The sequence below is a fragment of the Salarias fasciatus genome, chromosome 10 (assembly GCF_902148845.1).
Source record: "Salarias fasciatus chromosome 10, fSalaFa1.1, whole genome shotgun sequence".
Lineage (NCBI taxonomy): Eukaryota > Metazoa > Chordata > Actinopteri > Blenniiformes > Blenniidae > Salarias > Salarias fasciatus.
The window spans coordinates 3,934,299-3,950,515 of record NC_043754.1 but is presented as its reverse complement, the minus strand read 5'-3'; the positions used below and the strand labels follow the sequence as shown (position 1 = coordinate 3,950,515).

General features: G+C 44.4%; 1 protein-coding gene across 1 annotated transcript in view; it reads right to left on the bottom strand.

Annotated features, from left to right (window-relative positions):
* The window catches only part of auts2a (activator of transcription and developmental regulator AUTS2 a), a 311,150-nt gene that overhangs the window by 220,505 nt on the left and 74,428 nt on the right, over window positions 1-16,217 (bottom strand).

The window sequence follows — 16,217 nt, the reverse complement described above, 5'->3', positions numbered from 1 at the left end:
GACGCTGACTCCTCCGTATTCTCAAAGCAGCAAAGGTGAGCAATGTTTCATGGCGGTGCAACAGATGACTGGTTCAGCACAAATGTAAACCGCAGATTAACTGCAGCGGTGTAAGACTTTAAGTAAACACAGTTTCACTGCCGCTAGCTGTACATGGAGACAAATAACGGTCATGAAGGCCTGATCGAAATGAAGAGTCCATTCTCAAAGAAACAGATCAGAATGCATGTGTCCAAGAACACTCTCGTTCTGATCATGGATCATTATTTCTATGTTATATATTTTCTTCTGGCTTGACCCAGACTTCACAACACTCATTCTGCCTCAAGTGGTGTATGGATGACGATGAATCCTCATAGTATCTGATGTGAGTATATATTTTACGCGACGTCAAACATAATCGTCTTTTCAGTTTCAATAAGAAACTCAACCGGCTTGATGAGTTGGAGCTATCAAAGTCATATTTGAGATTTCATCATCACCCTCAAACAGCGAGATTGGGTACCATGCTCAAGAGGAGAGCAGCTGACCTGAGGGAGAAGGTCATGAAGTCCTGGGGGAACATAACTACCTCCTGCTAGCCAAGGCTGCAGAACAAAGTACCAGGAGGATCTTCACTAGACGATGTAAACAAAGCTAAGTATCCCTACCCAGAACATCACCGAGACCAACCAGCTGATCTACACTAGGGCATTGGTCATCTAAGAGATGCTTGGCCACAAGAACAGTATGAGTCGCCAGACGTCAGGGCCTCCATGGAAAAGAAGACTAGAGGCAAAAATCAAGGCACTATGAAAATAAATTAGCCTCCTGACAGAACTGAACACAGATGTGAAGCTTAAGAAGGAACTGTCGCAGAAATACTGTAGATTGTCTACAGCTGAGGTACTGGAAACTGCTGCGCAAAGACTCACAGTCCTAGATACCTGCCTAAAGAAATATATAAAAGACGATTAAGTCAGGAGAACAACCATACAATAATCTAAGAACAAGAACCAGTAGTCATCACAACAGCAGACATCCAGAAAGGAGTGGCAAAAATGAAGAACTGAACAGCTCCAGGTCCTGACAGGATTCACACTTACTTCCTGAAGAAGCTAACTACACTTCATGAATGCCTGGCAGCCCGAATGACCCAGCTGCGAAGAGAAGGGAACCGTCCACAGTGGCTGACCCAAGGCTGAACAGTCCTCATCATGAAGGACCCCCAGAAGGGAACAATACCATCCAAACAAACTGTATCGGCACTACATGGAAGCTCATATCTGGCAACATCAGACAAATACCTTCAAAGGGTCAGACAGGTCCTGAACAGTCAGCTGAATGGTAAGAATAAAATCCAGGCCATTAACATGCATGCCCTACCAGTAATCAGATACCCAGTTGGTATAATATCCTGGCCACTGGAAGAGACGCAAGCTACCGATATCAAGACGAGGAAACTCCTCACGATGCACGGAGGGTTTCACCTGAAGTGAAGTGAGGGAGGCCGTGGACTGGTGAGTGTCAAAGCCACTATCCAGGAAGAAGCATCATCCCTTCAAGAATTTGCCCAGAAAATGACCCCAGTGACAACCTGCTAAGTGGATGCCTCAAGTAAGTGAAACCCCGTGAGAGAGAGGAGCCAGAGGTGGGATCATGGAAAGACAAGACAAGAAGCCTGACATAGAATGAACATACCAGAGGCTGGAAAGGGCAGGACTGAAAGACAGCACAAAGGCTCTGATCATGGCTGCACAAGAACAGGTGCAAGAAAGCCCCTGAAACAGTACAGCACATCACAGCAGGGGGCAAGATGCTGCCAGTAAAGGTATACCTGGAACGCCATAACCAGGTGTGGGCATAGAATACAGAAATATATGTGCCAAGTACAGACTGGAGACCCCAGAGTCTAGATGGAGCAAAACCCCCGAAGATTCAGACTGACAAACTGGTGATGGTCAACCAGCCTGACGTAGTTGTGGTGGATAAACACGAGAAGAGAGCAGGAGTGATGGATGTAGCAATCCCCAGTGACGGCAACATCAAAAAGAAGGAAAACGGAAAGCTGGAGAAATACCAAGGGCTGAAAGAGCAGCTGGAGAAGATGTGGGGTGTGAAGGCAACAGTGGTGCCAGCAGTGATGGGGGCAATAGGGGCCGGAACCCCCAAGCTGGATGCATGGCTCAAGGAAATACCAGGAACAACATCTAAGATCTCTGTCCAGAAAAGCACAGTGCTAGGAACAGCTAAGATCCTGCAGAACCCTCAAACTCCCGGGCCTCTAGTCGAGGAATCCAGGAGATAGATGAAGGGTGAGAAGACAGCTATATATGTATGGTATCTTTACTTTTTATTCCGTCCTCTTAATAATTGTAAAGCTTCTAATAATTCTTAAGATATAAAAATGCATCATATAGTGGGACTATATGGAAATATGGGTCATTATGGTCGATTTCATTATTTTCAACAGATTCCCTAATACATAGCTGTCCCATAACAAATTTACATTTGCATTTTAAATATCCTCTAACCACAATTTGAGTGGCCTATAAAGTGTTTAACAAGTACACCACTTACATTTCATTCTCTCCACATTTTACAATTTGCATTTCTGAGTTAATGTGAGCGACAACAGTTTTGTACTGGACGACTAAAAAACAAGCCGGCCTTCTGAAGTCTGGAGATCGTAAAAGTTATTACGAGTCCCTCCTGAAGGCAGCATGAAAGTCTGAACCAAGAGTTTATGGCGATCCATCAAATAGATGTTTTGATACTTCAGTCTGGCTGAGCCTGACCGGCCGACTGTTAATGTGGTTGAAACTCATTTAAAACAGATTTGGGCTTTAAGACAGAGAGAATGTGTGCAGAGAGGTCAGAGAGGGAGACGTCCGTGACACAGCCATTAACATTTCCGTGTGTGTGTGTGTGTGTGTGTGTGTGTGTGCGCGCACGTGCGCGAGAGACACATTATCGGCCCATCTCTCAGCCGTGCAACCACGTCTTTCTCTAATTATAGCATATAAAGCTAATTTAATAAAGATGAAGTGAACAAACTGGCAGATGTGGAACCTTTAAAGGTCACACAGACTCTGCAATGTAAATAAATGCGAGTGACTGCCTTTTCTTGGTCTTGACTAATTCTGTTGCTCTGAAATTAGAGGCACTAAAACCACTTTGTTGATATTCTGTTTTTTTTTTCCCCCTCTTTTCCACGGCAGAGGATAAATCAGCATGGGACGGGAGGATAATGACCTCCGAGCTAAAACACTCGTGACTGCAGAACATGGAGAGGACGCCTGTTCATTCTACGGCCCATCACCGCAATCCACACAGGGGCTCTTATGTGGGAGTGGCCCCATTACAAACTATGAAAAATAGACTGCATCCCATTACCCATGGTCCTTTGCAACAAGCCATCGCCATGTATTGGAGGATGTCGAGCCACCCCCCCCCCCGCCTTTGAGGAGGGTGGAGAGCTCAGATTATTGATCGTAACCTGTGAACTACATGTGTAGCATTGACGGGGGAAACGCGTGAGGAGGGGGTAGAGAGACTGGCCTCTGACTCAGATCGCGCTTCAAAACACTCGCTCACAAACACACACACACATGTGCCTCTGCCATGTTTTCCTGCTCCACATCACTCCCTCTCCTGCACTCAGCCTGTTTCCCTCCAACATCTCCTCTGACAGTCTTGTGTGCGAGTGTATTGTATAGCTGGAGGCGAGTCGGAGAAGCAGCAGATGCAGCATAAAGGCATCAAAGCCGCCGTCTCCTCTCCAGCTCTTAGCGGGTCAACTCGGAGAGATAGCAGCCAGCCAAAGACACTTGAATCAAGGTTAAGGGTAGCTTCGGGGGGGGGGAGGGCTATCAGAGTGATCTAAAGCCCGCTTGAAAGGAATAAAGGTAGACCCTATTAGGACTGCCATATTGATCTGGGCGAACCTTACCTTTCCACACAAAGACGAATCCGTATTTCAAAAATAATGACGGCCGCTCTTGACCTTTCTAAGTGTGAGGGTGTTGTGTAAATTTTTTTTTTTCTCCCTGCATCGCATCGTAGGTGTCAGCGCCAAGAAGAAATGAGAGCGCGCCGCTGGGTATTCAATCATGAACTCCTCGTACGAGTGAGCGCTTCTCATTCAGACATCACAAGTTAAACTGGAGGAAGCAGAAATTCCTTTTTCAAGCAATGAATAATACAAATGTGGAAAAGTTGGCACTCACTGTTCGTAAAGTTAAAGTCTGGATTTTTACCAGCTGAAGTAATTTCTTCATAGAATTTTAAAGTTCAATATTTATTCTGAGTAAAGTAGGAAAATAAATGTCATCGGAATGCAACCAATGCAATTAAAACTGAATATAGGATCTGCAATTACAAGCACGTACATCCGTTAATCCAGCTAGAGGGAGGTAGAGGGAGCTGAAGCTGATGGGGAACAGAGAAACCGTCACTAAGGACACATTTGTAAGACAGCATTTCCAGGGAAAACACATCACTTTTGTGTTTTTGTTTCAGAAAAGCTTCAGGTTTACACAGGAAATTTTTGAAAACAATGGTTGTTTACATGGAAATGGCAGAGATGCCGAAAACGATGAAGTTAGCATGTTTCCTCTTTCCTCTGTTTCCATGAAGACAAAGCATTTTCAAAAAGCTGCACCTCAAAAACAGTTTTCAACAAAATTTTGTTTTTGGTGACACGTTGTCATAAAAATACACACCCAAAATATGGCGCACATTTTCCATTTGCACGTGAAAACATTGCATATACAAGGCAGAAGACGTGAAGGTCATTTCGGGGGCCGGAAGGGATTCTCCATCCGACCGGATCTGGGGACCGGACCATATGTTTGACACCACTGCATGTTTCTGGAGGATGACATTAGATGAGATATTCAGATTGCGCTTCGATCCTGGGATAGACGGCGGGATCAAGTAAACAGCCCGTTTTTATGAGCTGCCAAACCAAACTGATGCTCCTGCTTTTAACAGACGCCTGCAGCGGAAATGAAGAATCAGCTCAGATCCAAGATTTATAGACCATGGATTGACATCCAATTTTCATCTGAGGAGGTTCCCGTCTCAAGAGAGCACAAACACGTCTTTAAACAATGCAAGAAGTGGATTGAAAAAGTAATTTGATGCCACTGTGATTTTAATGAGGACAGTGGAGACGCATGTTGTTCTTCAGGTTAAAATCATATTTGGATAAAACACTCGTCGCCGTCCTGACGCTGCGTCTGATGTAAGGAGCAGAAACAACTCCGTGACTGTAAATCGCATTTATTTCTAAAGTACAAAACTTTTAAGCAGACTGTTCAGGAAAAACGTGTAACGTCGTTTCTCTGCATTAAAAATAAATCAATGAAAAAAGCTTTCAAAGACGCGGCGCGTCAGCCGAGGCTCCACCTGTTGACTGCATGTCAACAGGACGACAATCAAAAGAATTTAGTTTTCCGTCGCTGCATTTTCTTTTTTTTTTTTTTTTTGCTCATTATATCCAGTTAACTGTGAAGTGTGACATTCAGACATGGGATATGTGCTTTATGCAGCAGAGACACACAGAAATACACGCTGCGCTTAAAGCCTCCAGCACTAACAAGGCTGTGTTCGATCCCCGCAGAGTGGCGGGCTCGCTGGAGGAACGACTGTTGTGCTGTGAGAACCCCGCGCCGCTCCTGTGTCCTACTGTATAATAAGCTCTACTTATTTTAGCTTCATTATCGCCGACTGCTTCCCCTGCATCACAGAATATCACAGCAAATTGGGCCTGAGACAGACCGTAATAAGAGAGTAAGAGACGCGGGGAGTGTGTGAGCGAGCGTGTGTGCCGCCACGGAGCCGACATCAAGCCAGGCAGACACCGAACCCACGTTGACGAGTGGGCGACAGCTCAGGTGGGAACGTTTCTGGAAATGTGAGTGTAAAACCGGACTGTTCGAGGGGATTTCATGATTACGGAGCTGTTGATTTATGAATTAACACACTCAAATCTCACCAAATAATTAGCAGGGTGAAATATGACAATCTGTGAGCGGATGGGGAGGGAAACAGCACCTCTCTAATGAGATTCCTCCATGAAGAACTTCCAAAGCATTCTCCTGAGCTAGCAGCAGAGGGTGCCAGCACATCACAAAAACACTGCAGCGTCTCTACCCGTCGTCAAAACACCAGGCAGGGAGAGAGGCGGCTCACCGCGACTGTATGCTTCTCTTTACTGCTCAGGAGTCAATTATTCCATCCTTCCTGGCAGCCGCTGAAGGCTGTCTGAGGCGGGACGCAGTCTAGACACGCCGCGTTTACTCCAGGAAATCAAACCGTGATTGGTGACTTTATATAAACTGAAGGTCTGTCACTGGAGCTTTACCTGATGCTGTAATCAGTAACAAGGTTAGATTCTGTCTTTTTAGAGTCTGTCAGCTTTTGTTTGGAGATCATGCCACTTTGTGATGGAAGGACAGAAGTACATTTAGAAGCTCACATTTTTTTTATTTTTTTTTATTTTATTTTTTAATTTTCCCTTTATTTATACAGGTGGGCCCCATTGAGACCCAGGGCCTCATTTTCAAGGGGGACCTGTCGGTAGCAGCAAACACAAAGTTACGACTAACAATGGTAAAAAGTATGGAAAACACTTTATAAGGACGAGTATTAAAACTAAACTCCAGCTACTTGAGTACTGAGTACTTAATAAATACCATAAAGATTAATTTGTCTGCTACACGCAAACGATCTGTGAAAGGGATGCGTCACTACGAACATAATTTACAGCCTGTCTTACTTTACTCCTCTAATTCTTGCCAGGTTGCATCACGAAGCGTTTTTCCGGATGTGAGTGTCACTGCACCCCTACTCTGATGCATGAGAGCAGAGGACAGTCTGAGTGAACCACAGATGGCTGTTTCTCTCTGCCCCCCCCTCCCCTCACCCCGGGGTGACAGAAGAAGCAGGCTGAGACTGCCACCTCCTCAGCCCGCGGTGGCGGAGAGCTGGCACCGCGGCGAGGACGAGGACGGAGTCTGGCCTTCCCTGCGGGTTCCCTCACAGGAACCGTCTCCATCTGCTCATCTGGGCCATATCTGACAGTAAACAGATTCTCCTTTCAAACCCTCCCCCCCCCAGAACACCCATCTCAAGCTTTCATTTCTCCTCGAAGAGTCAAACGTGGCCGCATTTGCATTCAGTGCGCTTTACTGTGAACTCTCTCAACGCGCCCAACATGAGACGGTGATTGAGTTTGGCAGAGCGAGGCCCCGAAGTCTCTCCATTTTTTTTTTTTTTTTTCCAGATCTGAAGTACATCCAGCTTTTCTGGCAGTACATTCTCACTTGCCTCTGAAGCGTTGTGTGCTCGTATTCCGTGGTGTGCGAGGTTAAAGGATCAATACCGCTCGTTTTGCTCTGGATCCCTGCCCGTGTGCCAGGTTAAGAGGTGTTTCCACACAGATCTGCTTCTGATGAAGAGGCTTGGAGGAGCAGCGGGGGCGGCAGAGGCTAAAGCCAGGGTCACGGGGCGACCACTTTCCTTTTCCGACTCAACATATGTCAACTGGTGGTGGGATGAAGGGTTAATTTACTGAAGGATATTTTTATTTTGAGTTCGTGAAAGTGAAGAAAATCCCAGAAAGGACGTGTTCTGATGTTATCGGGCAGAATTTCACCCCACATAGAAACAATCTTAAGCCCCACTATGAAGTTGGAGCAGTGGCGGAGGTTAAAAAAATAAGCAGGGAAATGCTCCGGGGTGCTGGAGTCGGTCCTATCAGGAAGCTGCTGTTGCCATGGCGCTGCGGCCATCAGTCAAATGGAAAAACACAGCAGCCGGTCGCTGCGTCAGGCTGCAGCTACAGTCCCACAGTCCTTTGAAGACATGTGGACAGGCGTCCTGAAAGTCACATCAGAAACCCTCCTCACACGCGCAGTTCGAGACTAATTACTGGAACTGAAAAGCTTTTGTTGCAAGACAAGTCTTCCGTTTGTGTGAAATTAGAAATATGAGTTTCTGCCATTAACGTTCCTTCTACAATACAAAGACATGAGCATGAGCTTAACTGGCGGCCCTGTGACTGACAGATGACATGAACACCAGTAATTTATCATTTTAAAATCGTTTTTTTTCATAGATTTTGTTTATGTGACAAAATTTCAAGTGAATAAGCATACATTTTAATTTTTAGCATCAGAAGTTTTGTGTTGAAACGACAACATTTTGAAACACGCTGAGAATTTTCACATAGGGCCACTAGTGGGCGCTGTTTGTTTCCGTGATGAAACCAGAACAATACGCTATAAAGAATGACAGACGGCAAAGCTACGTCGTTGTTACAGTGACTCAACTCTAAAACACAACAAAAAAACCCTTTAAAGTTTAAATTTTAAGGTTATTATTGCTCTATTTTACCAGTCCGGCGCTCTCAAGGTCAACCTGCTGAGTGGCCCCTGGTCTAGAATGTGTTCAACACCTCTGGATTAGCATGACTGATCCTCATGTCAGCTGTCAAACCCACAACAAGCGACCACAATCCAGCCTGTGTGGCATCAGCACTGGGTGATTGCAGTGCATTTCCTGTATTTCATACCAGGTGAGAGGCTTGATCATCCAGCACATTCGTCCTCTGTGTTCTCCATTATCAACCTCACTCTGTTGCTCTCCAGAGGAAATTACACCTCTTTGTTGCCTCCAATAATGTTCTCTGCTCTGGCATGCGCCTCCCCTCGGTGTATCGTGTGCCTCTACTTTCATACTGTGGTTATGCGACTTGTTCGTTCATCAGTGTGATTCTGCCTCTCTGAACATTTATATAGCGCAGTGTTTTGTCAGAATTTGTCAATATTGTTCTCTCACAGAAAGATCTTCAGCCAAGCAGCCAGAAGCCACAGCAGAACATTTGTGATAGAATAACAAACGGGACGACAGAGATCTGTGCCATCAATGTTTGGTTTCACACATGCATCAAACTGCAGAGAAAAGTCTCAATGAGATTTGAATCAGCTGAATCGTAGCTGAAACACAGATTAAATCACGGTGACTGGTTTATATATCACACCCAATCATGAAATCTCAGATCAAATGTAATAAAACAACCCAGTCAGTCCCTGTAAGCAGTGACCTGTAGGGTCAGGATTAGGGTTAAGGTCAGGTTGCATTGGAAGCTTTTACGAGCACGAGTAGCCCCCCCCCCCCCCCCCCTCCAGTTTGAGACTCAATATCTGACACTGGTATCGGCGAATCCCTGATTTCCCTCCATATAGTCTAAATCTCATGTGCCCCCTTTAGTCCTTCGAAGTTTCCCCAAGAACACTTGTTACTCTTTCCACACGAACAGATTCGGTTTAGAGATTATTTGTATAAATCACAGTGGGCTGAAGAAATGATTGTTTTTTTCAATAACTTGGACTATTTTTTTATTGCATTTTACTGACACTAACAGAATGGGTGCATCTCCAGCATTGGGCCCTCTGCACACTTTAAGCCCCAGAGTCTCTTCCCTGTTTGCTATTTCCATCTACCGCCGCAGACTTGATAACTCAATTTACAGGAGAGGCGGGCAGCGAGATGAGAGGAGCAGACAGCTCCTGCCTTCTCTCCCTCTATTTACCACTTTATATATGTGCGTGTGTGTGTGTGTGTGTGTGTGTGAGTGTATGGTGGTAGATGCATATGCATTACAGAGCGCTAACTCTGCCAAGGGACTGAAACTTGAAGACATTTGTCCGATCTGGGCTTGAAGAGCTCGTTCGCGTTGGGACGCTCTGTGAACTGTAGGTAAAAGAAAGCAGCTGCAGTTTGAGGACGAATCCAATAAAACGAACCCGTAAAGGAAACAGATCTGGTGGTGATCAGATAGTCTTTTATGTCGTCTTCCTTCTGGTGATCAGAGTGTGGAGGGATGACTTTCCAGACAGCAGGTGCAGTTATATGAACCATCCGATAAAACGTGTGGAAACACAATTACAAATGTCTGTGAGCACAAAGTTGTTAATGTTTATGGTGTATTGTTCTCTGCGTGTGTGTGTGTGTGTTTGGTTTCATTACAAGAAGAAACACTGGCAGCCCAACATGCTAGCTACATCATTCTCAGCGTTTTTGCCATTTCCATGTAAATGAATATTGCATTCAATATTCCATTCACGTAAACACAAAAGTTTTCTGAAACAGAAATGCAAAAAAGATGCGCTTTCATTTGAAACGGCGTATAAACAGGGCCTAAACTGGAGAGAGGCGTATTGCAATAAGCTGTGCTTCCATGCACTGGCTGATCACGTGGAGCCGGACTGCATAATGGCTGCATTTCAACATTACATCAGACTCCGTGGCAACAGGTCAAAAGCAGAGAAATCAAGGAAAAATGACTAAAACCAACAAAGCCAACAACTGTGCTCATGGGATTGGCACACATGATCAAAAGCAGAGAAGCGAAGGCATCTGGTTGACATTTAAAACTGGGACCAAGTAGAGAAAGAGCACTTACTTGGAAGTACAAATATCAAAGCACAGACATTAAGATCTTATCACAAGTCCACATTATCAAATATCACATGCTGTGCTAACACGGGATCAGTCTTAAACCTGCACATCCATCGGATCCACCAATCCAAGATAATCGAATCCGATTGACAAAACAGGTGTGTATGTAAACAAGGCTAATTAACCGGGGGAAGACATGTAGGAAGTCAAACTGTCACGACGGCGCCCTAATCAGAGGCAGCGCCGCAGACATTATCCTCCTGTTATTACACACAATTTCACGGTGCTGCGTCAGGTTGCATCACCACTGGACTGAGAGTAATCAAGAATCAGAGACAATTCACTGGGAATAACTCCACTCCAATACGGACAAATTACTGAGAGGATACGGTCCGCCGTGTTATCAAAGGGAGGGAAATGAGGCAGAAGGGAATGGAAGGGAAATTGATTTTCTTTTTACCCCCGTCAGGGAATGTGGATCTGATGAAAAGCCAAAAGAGATAAGGACTTTCCAGCAATGACTCAACACATGCAAATATGAGCTTTTAGATATTCCTCCTCCTCCTCCTCCTCCCCGCAGCCGCCGCTCACGTCGTCATTACAGCCTCGCGCTCATTTCCTGAGCAATGAAGGACTACTTATGCCGACTTCAAGTGCTCACCGTGAGCTCGTGCTCCAAGTTCGGGGAGTCATAAACAGGAAGTGTCTCCTATGTAAAAGGTTCTGGGTTAGGAAATGGACAGAACGGTAAATCAGCAACAGGTTTTGTGATTATTCCACTGAAAATAAAACCGATTGACAAGTCAAACGTGGTTTTAAACTAGTTAAACAGTGATTGCTAAGCTCCTGTACTGTATTTTCATTAAAGAAAAACCTCAACAATCGATTGAGCACAAACTTTCAAGCATCTCCTCCAAATTAAAGCCTATAATACTACATGCATTGATAGTCTAGGGATTAGGATTACTGCGGTTTGCTGAAAGTGAAGCAAACACCCCATTTCTTCCTGAAAGAAAGTCTCAAACTGCCTGGTCAAACAGTCTACTTGTGATTTGTGAAGGAATCTGGACTAAAAATACCCCCAAATCAATCTCACTGAAAACAATGATGGCTGTCCTGGTTGGAGGTCAGCGGCTTGAAGGATTTTCTCCTCCGGTCTGATCCAGGTGCGTCAGACAGTGAGGACTGTAATGAAATCAAGCCATTAAAAAAACACGAGCAGTGAACAAAACTGGGACCGGATAGAGTGGATTTTAAAACGGTTCAAATTAAAGGAAAGGGTAATATTGGCTAATGAAATGGCTTTTATGTTTCTTTTATTGTTATCTGGATATAATCCAAACATGAAACTGCTTTTGAACTCTTTGTTGGTGTTATTTACTCCTAACGGGAGCCAATTCAGGGTGATTAAACCAGGTGATGAACCTGCTGTAGCAGACCTGAGTGTGGAATTTGCTTTATGTTTATTTTATTTCACATTTTGACACGTCAGGAGTAGGGCTGCACGATTTTGACAAAAAAACTAATTGCGATTTTTCTGACCAATCATGCAATTGCGATTCGATTTGCGATTTTCACATTTTATACTTCCAAATGCAGAAAACCGCTAAAATTATGGTAAAAAAATAATTCTTGTAACTTTTACATGGTCTTGCTCAAGTTGACACATAAAATTACACATATTGTAAACTAACTTGACAAAGCTTCAGGCAGCGGCAGCCGAGACGCCACCGTGTGTGTCTGCATCACGTTTGGAAAAAAAGAGTGCATTGTTTTAATGAAATAAATAGAAAAATAATGAAAATCCAATGCTGTCCAAATTGTAATTCAATACTGGTGTTGCTTGCATGGTTCACAGAACGTTATTTAGTTCAGTAACAGTTTTCAACGAGAAATAAATGAAAATTAAAAACCAGAACCGCAAATAGGCACCACTCAGAAACCGACTTCAACTCGCAAAGACAAACAAACAAAAAAAAAAAACTCGCCGGCCTCTAAAGATAAAGGGTAAAAAAACAAAAAACAAAAAAAAAAAACTTATTGTTGTGATATTCTTAGATCACACTCAGTTTAGTAATCCTACTCTGGGTCGTCTTCCCTCACATTCTTGGGCTGCGCTTCATGTTTTCATGGAGAGAGATGATCGCATCCACATGCTGGATGAAGGCTGGAGCTGTCGGGTGATCGGGTGAGAGAGGGAATAACCTACAACTTGTCGACGTTTCTGTTAATTGTGTATAAATTGGTATAAATTAGACGTGTTTCCTCTGGATCTGGCTGCTGCATGGCGACACAATTTGGCTCGCTTTTGCTCCACGTCGTTTTTTTCAAACCCAAAGTCAGTCCAAACAACTGAAGTACAATTCTTTTTTTAATACCAGCTGCTCCACACCCTCTTCTGTTGCCATCTCAGCCATTTTCACACAGAGAACGAGTCACACTGAAAACTTTTTGCTCCTCACGGCACCGCAAATTACACGTGCAAAGTTTGTTGTTAGCAACATGACGCTAGTTAGCTGCAGTGGTGCAGTGCATACATACTTGCTTTCTATTGTCATTTCTGATTGGCCGGTCGGCTGGAATGCAAGACTGGAACGTTTTGATTGGCGGATGGGTCTGTCACTCAAATGTCACTCTAAAAACCTTCGGTTTGGTTATCGCAGTAGTTAAAACCTCAGTTTCGATGAGGTGTCGGTTAATCGTGCAGCCCTAGTCGGGAGTCAAGAAATATCAGAGTCTGAAGATTTTACGAAGCATTAAAGGACATTAACCAAATGTTTTCTGGATTACAAGACAGTATCTCACCATGACTCGACAAAAACGGGCCCGACGGTACATTTGGGTAAGATTAAAAAAAAAACACTGGAAAAAGGTGCGGAGAAGCATTTCTGGATTTATTTCAACACTTTGTGAGGAGCTCAGAAAAGGTGAGGTGTGTTCGCCTGAGTCACATCTCAGTCGGCACTCAGGCGTAGTTAGCGGGGGAGAAGGTCGACAGGCGGTCACGAAGAAAGGCGGATTGGAACAAAGTGGCTGCGTGGAGCACATGCTGGGTAAATACTGGCCCCTGCAATGTCTCTTTCTTCAATTGGAGATACTTTCACAGTCAGGGCTGCCTCCACATGGGAATATTTCACATCGTGAGTCTCATAAATACTCCACTTTCGCAGCCAGCACCTGCTCCCTGACCTCCACTTTTACGAGGGTTCAACACTGCGTAGCAAAGGCAAGACGAGCGGAGGAAGCACAAAAAGACAGTTTCACACAAGCGCCGTCCACACTGAGCTCAGCTTCAAACTGAAAAAACACCCAAGCTTGGAAAACTTGACCAAGAGTTAGAGGATGCTGGTTTGCTGAAGCAGGACCCTGTGTGTGTGTGTGTGTGTGTGTGTGTGTGTGTGTGTGTGTGTGTGTGTTCTCGTATTTCTATCCTTGTCGGGGCCAAATGTCCCCACAAGGATAGCAAAACGTGGAACGACGTGCCTTGTGGGGACCTTTTTCCGGTCCTAAGTAGGAGAAACAGTGTTTTCTTGACCATGTTGTTGTTACTGAAAAAAGTAAAAGTGCAAAAACATTTCTTTAGGGTTAGGCTTTGTTGTGGTGTGGGTTAGGGTTAGGGTAAGGGTCAGGGTTAGGGGCTAGACATGAATGGGAGTCAATGGACGGTCCCCACAAGGATAGAAATACAAGACTCTGTGTGTGTGTGTGTGTGTGTGTGTGTGTGTGTGTGTGTGTGTGTAGGGTGTTACTACATCCAATGTGATCAGCATGTGGTATAAAATATCTCTTGGCTTCAATTGCATGTGGAGTTCCTCAAGGCTCCATCCTGGATCCACTTCTTTTTGACATCTATTATGCTCAGATTTTAAACAGTAGAATGTGTTGTCACAGTTACACAGACAACACACCAATTTACATCTGTGTAATGAGCAGGTTAACATTTATTAACCTTCATCTTAAAGATAAAACTGAAGTAGAGGTTTTTGGAGCAAATCCGATCATCTTCACTCAACTGGACTGCTGCAGCAACGTCTTCACTGGTCTTCTTTATAAAAAAAAAAAAAAAAAAGTTTACAAATCTTTGAATACATCCCACAAAGTGTGGAAGATTTTTGAAAAAAAGGATTCAAGATCAGAAAATCAACAATGTCAAATAAAACCACATTATTTTCCCAAATATCTACTAATTTATGGACATGCTACTTTTTGAAGTAGAAGATAAAAATGAATCTTCATTTCAGATTCTAATATTCAGAATTTACCATGTAACGATCAGTGTCATTTGTCCGTATGTCTGTACGGGTGGTGGAGGAAGGGGGGCTTTTCAAGTGAGATACAGCAGTATCATTTCGGATAGAGGTGTTCGTTCTGAGCTGACAAGTGTGGGTTTGGGCTTATTTTGCGTCAGGAGGAGGACGGGAACATTGCGCTCCAGTATGGGTTTATCGTGTGTGGCGTCAGCGGAAGGCGGTTGGATTAATCAGAAATCTGTGCTGGAGGATCCAGGGAGAGCCACGCTGAAAGCATCTTGGAGGCCGACAGTCCGCTGGAGCCCTCTGACTGACAGCTGAGACGGCTCTACCAGTCCAGCCGCCCGACACTTTAAGCACCGCCACTTAATTTTTCAGGAATTGATTATATGGACTGTCAGGAGTGAGAGCCGGCGTCGGGCTTCACGGCGACCGGTCAGAGCAGACGGCCGCCTCTCGACAGCAGCTACCGGGCGAAATGACTCCGTTTAACAGTCAGTGCGAGCAGGTGGTCCAAACCTCTGTTTTCCTCCTGTCTGACACTTCAGGAGAAAAGTCTCCTGAATGCAGAGCAGGCAGAAGAAGAGAGGAAGAGAAACACGAAAGTGCTTAAAAGTGACCATGTAGGTCTGGACTGGGAAACAGCAGGCTGACACACAAACACACACCTCAGCAGTGGGAGGAGCAGATAGAACAGATGGGTGTGTGTTGTTGTTTCAGGGGCGTGAAGGAGTTATCACATGGTAATGATGGCCAAAAACGTAAAACTTGCAAATAATGTGAAAAGTGTGAACTTTTCTAATGAAATTAATTCAATAATGTAATAAAATGTCAATGGAGAAATGGGGGATTTGAGCTTTTCCCATCATAACATTCAGTTTTATTGCATAATAAAAGCACAAGGAGTACTTCTAAATGTTATCACTTCAGTCAATAATAATAAAACGGAGTCCGAGGGTTTGTGTTTTCCTCAGTTACTATGGAAACAGAGTGTTTTCAAAAAGTTCTACTTTCAGTGACTCCTTCGTACTGAAAATGCACCGAAAGCTTTCCATTTTCACTCCTAAACAAGCTTATGGGGCCTTTTATTGAGCTTAGGCGCTAATTTACACCAAAGCTAATGTCGACTGGAGGCAAGAGAAAGAACACTGTTATCAATACATTAACATGAAACTTCAGGGTTTGGATTTAACAAATCATATCACACAGTTCTGCTCCCAGTATCCGTCAGCTGACCTGAGATTGGTTCTGAGTCATGCACCGTTATTTTCTACACAGGTCCTGTGTCACATCTAAACATAAAAGAATAAAGTGCAGAGTGAAGCTGAGCAGGGAGACAAAGTCTGCAGGGGGTCCAGTGCACACGTGTTGCTGTGGTAACGTACGGTTTTATATGTACGCCTGTAAACACACACACACACACGCGCACACACACACAGCTCAGTCAGCCGCACGTTTCTGTTTGCTAACTGCTGTCATGAGCGTCTCAAAGACACAAAGAGCACAAAACAAGCCGTC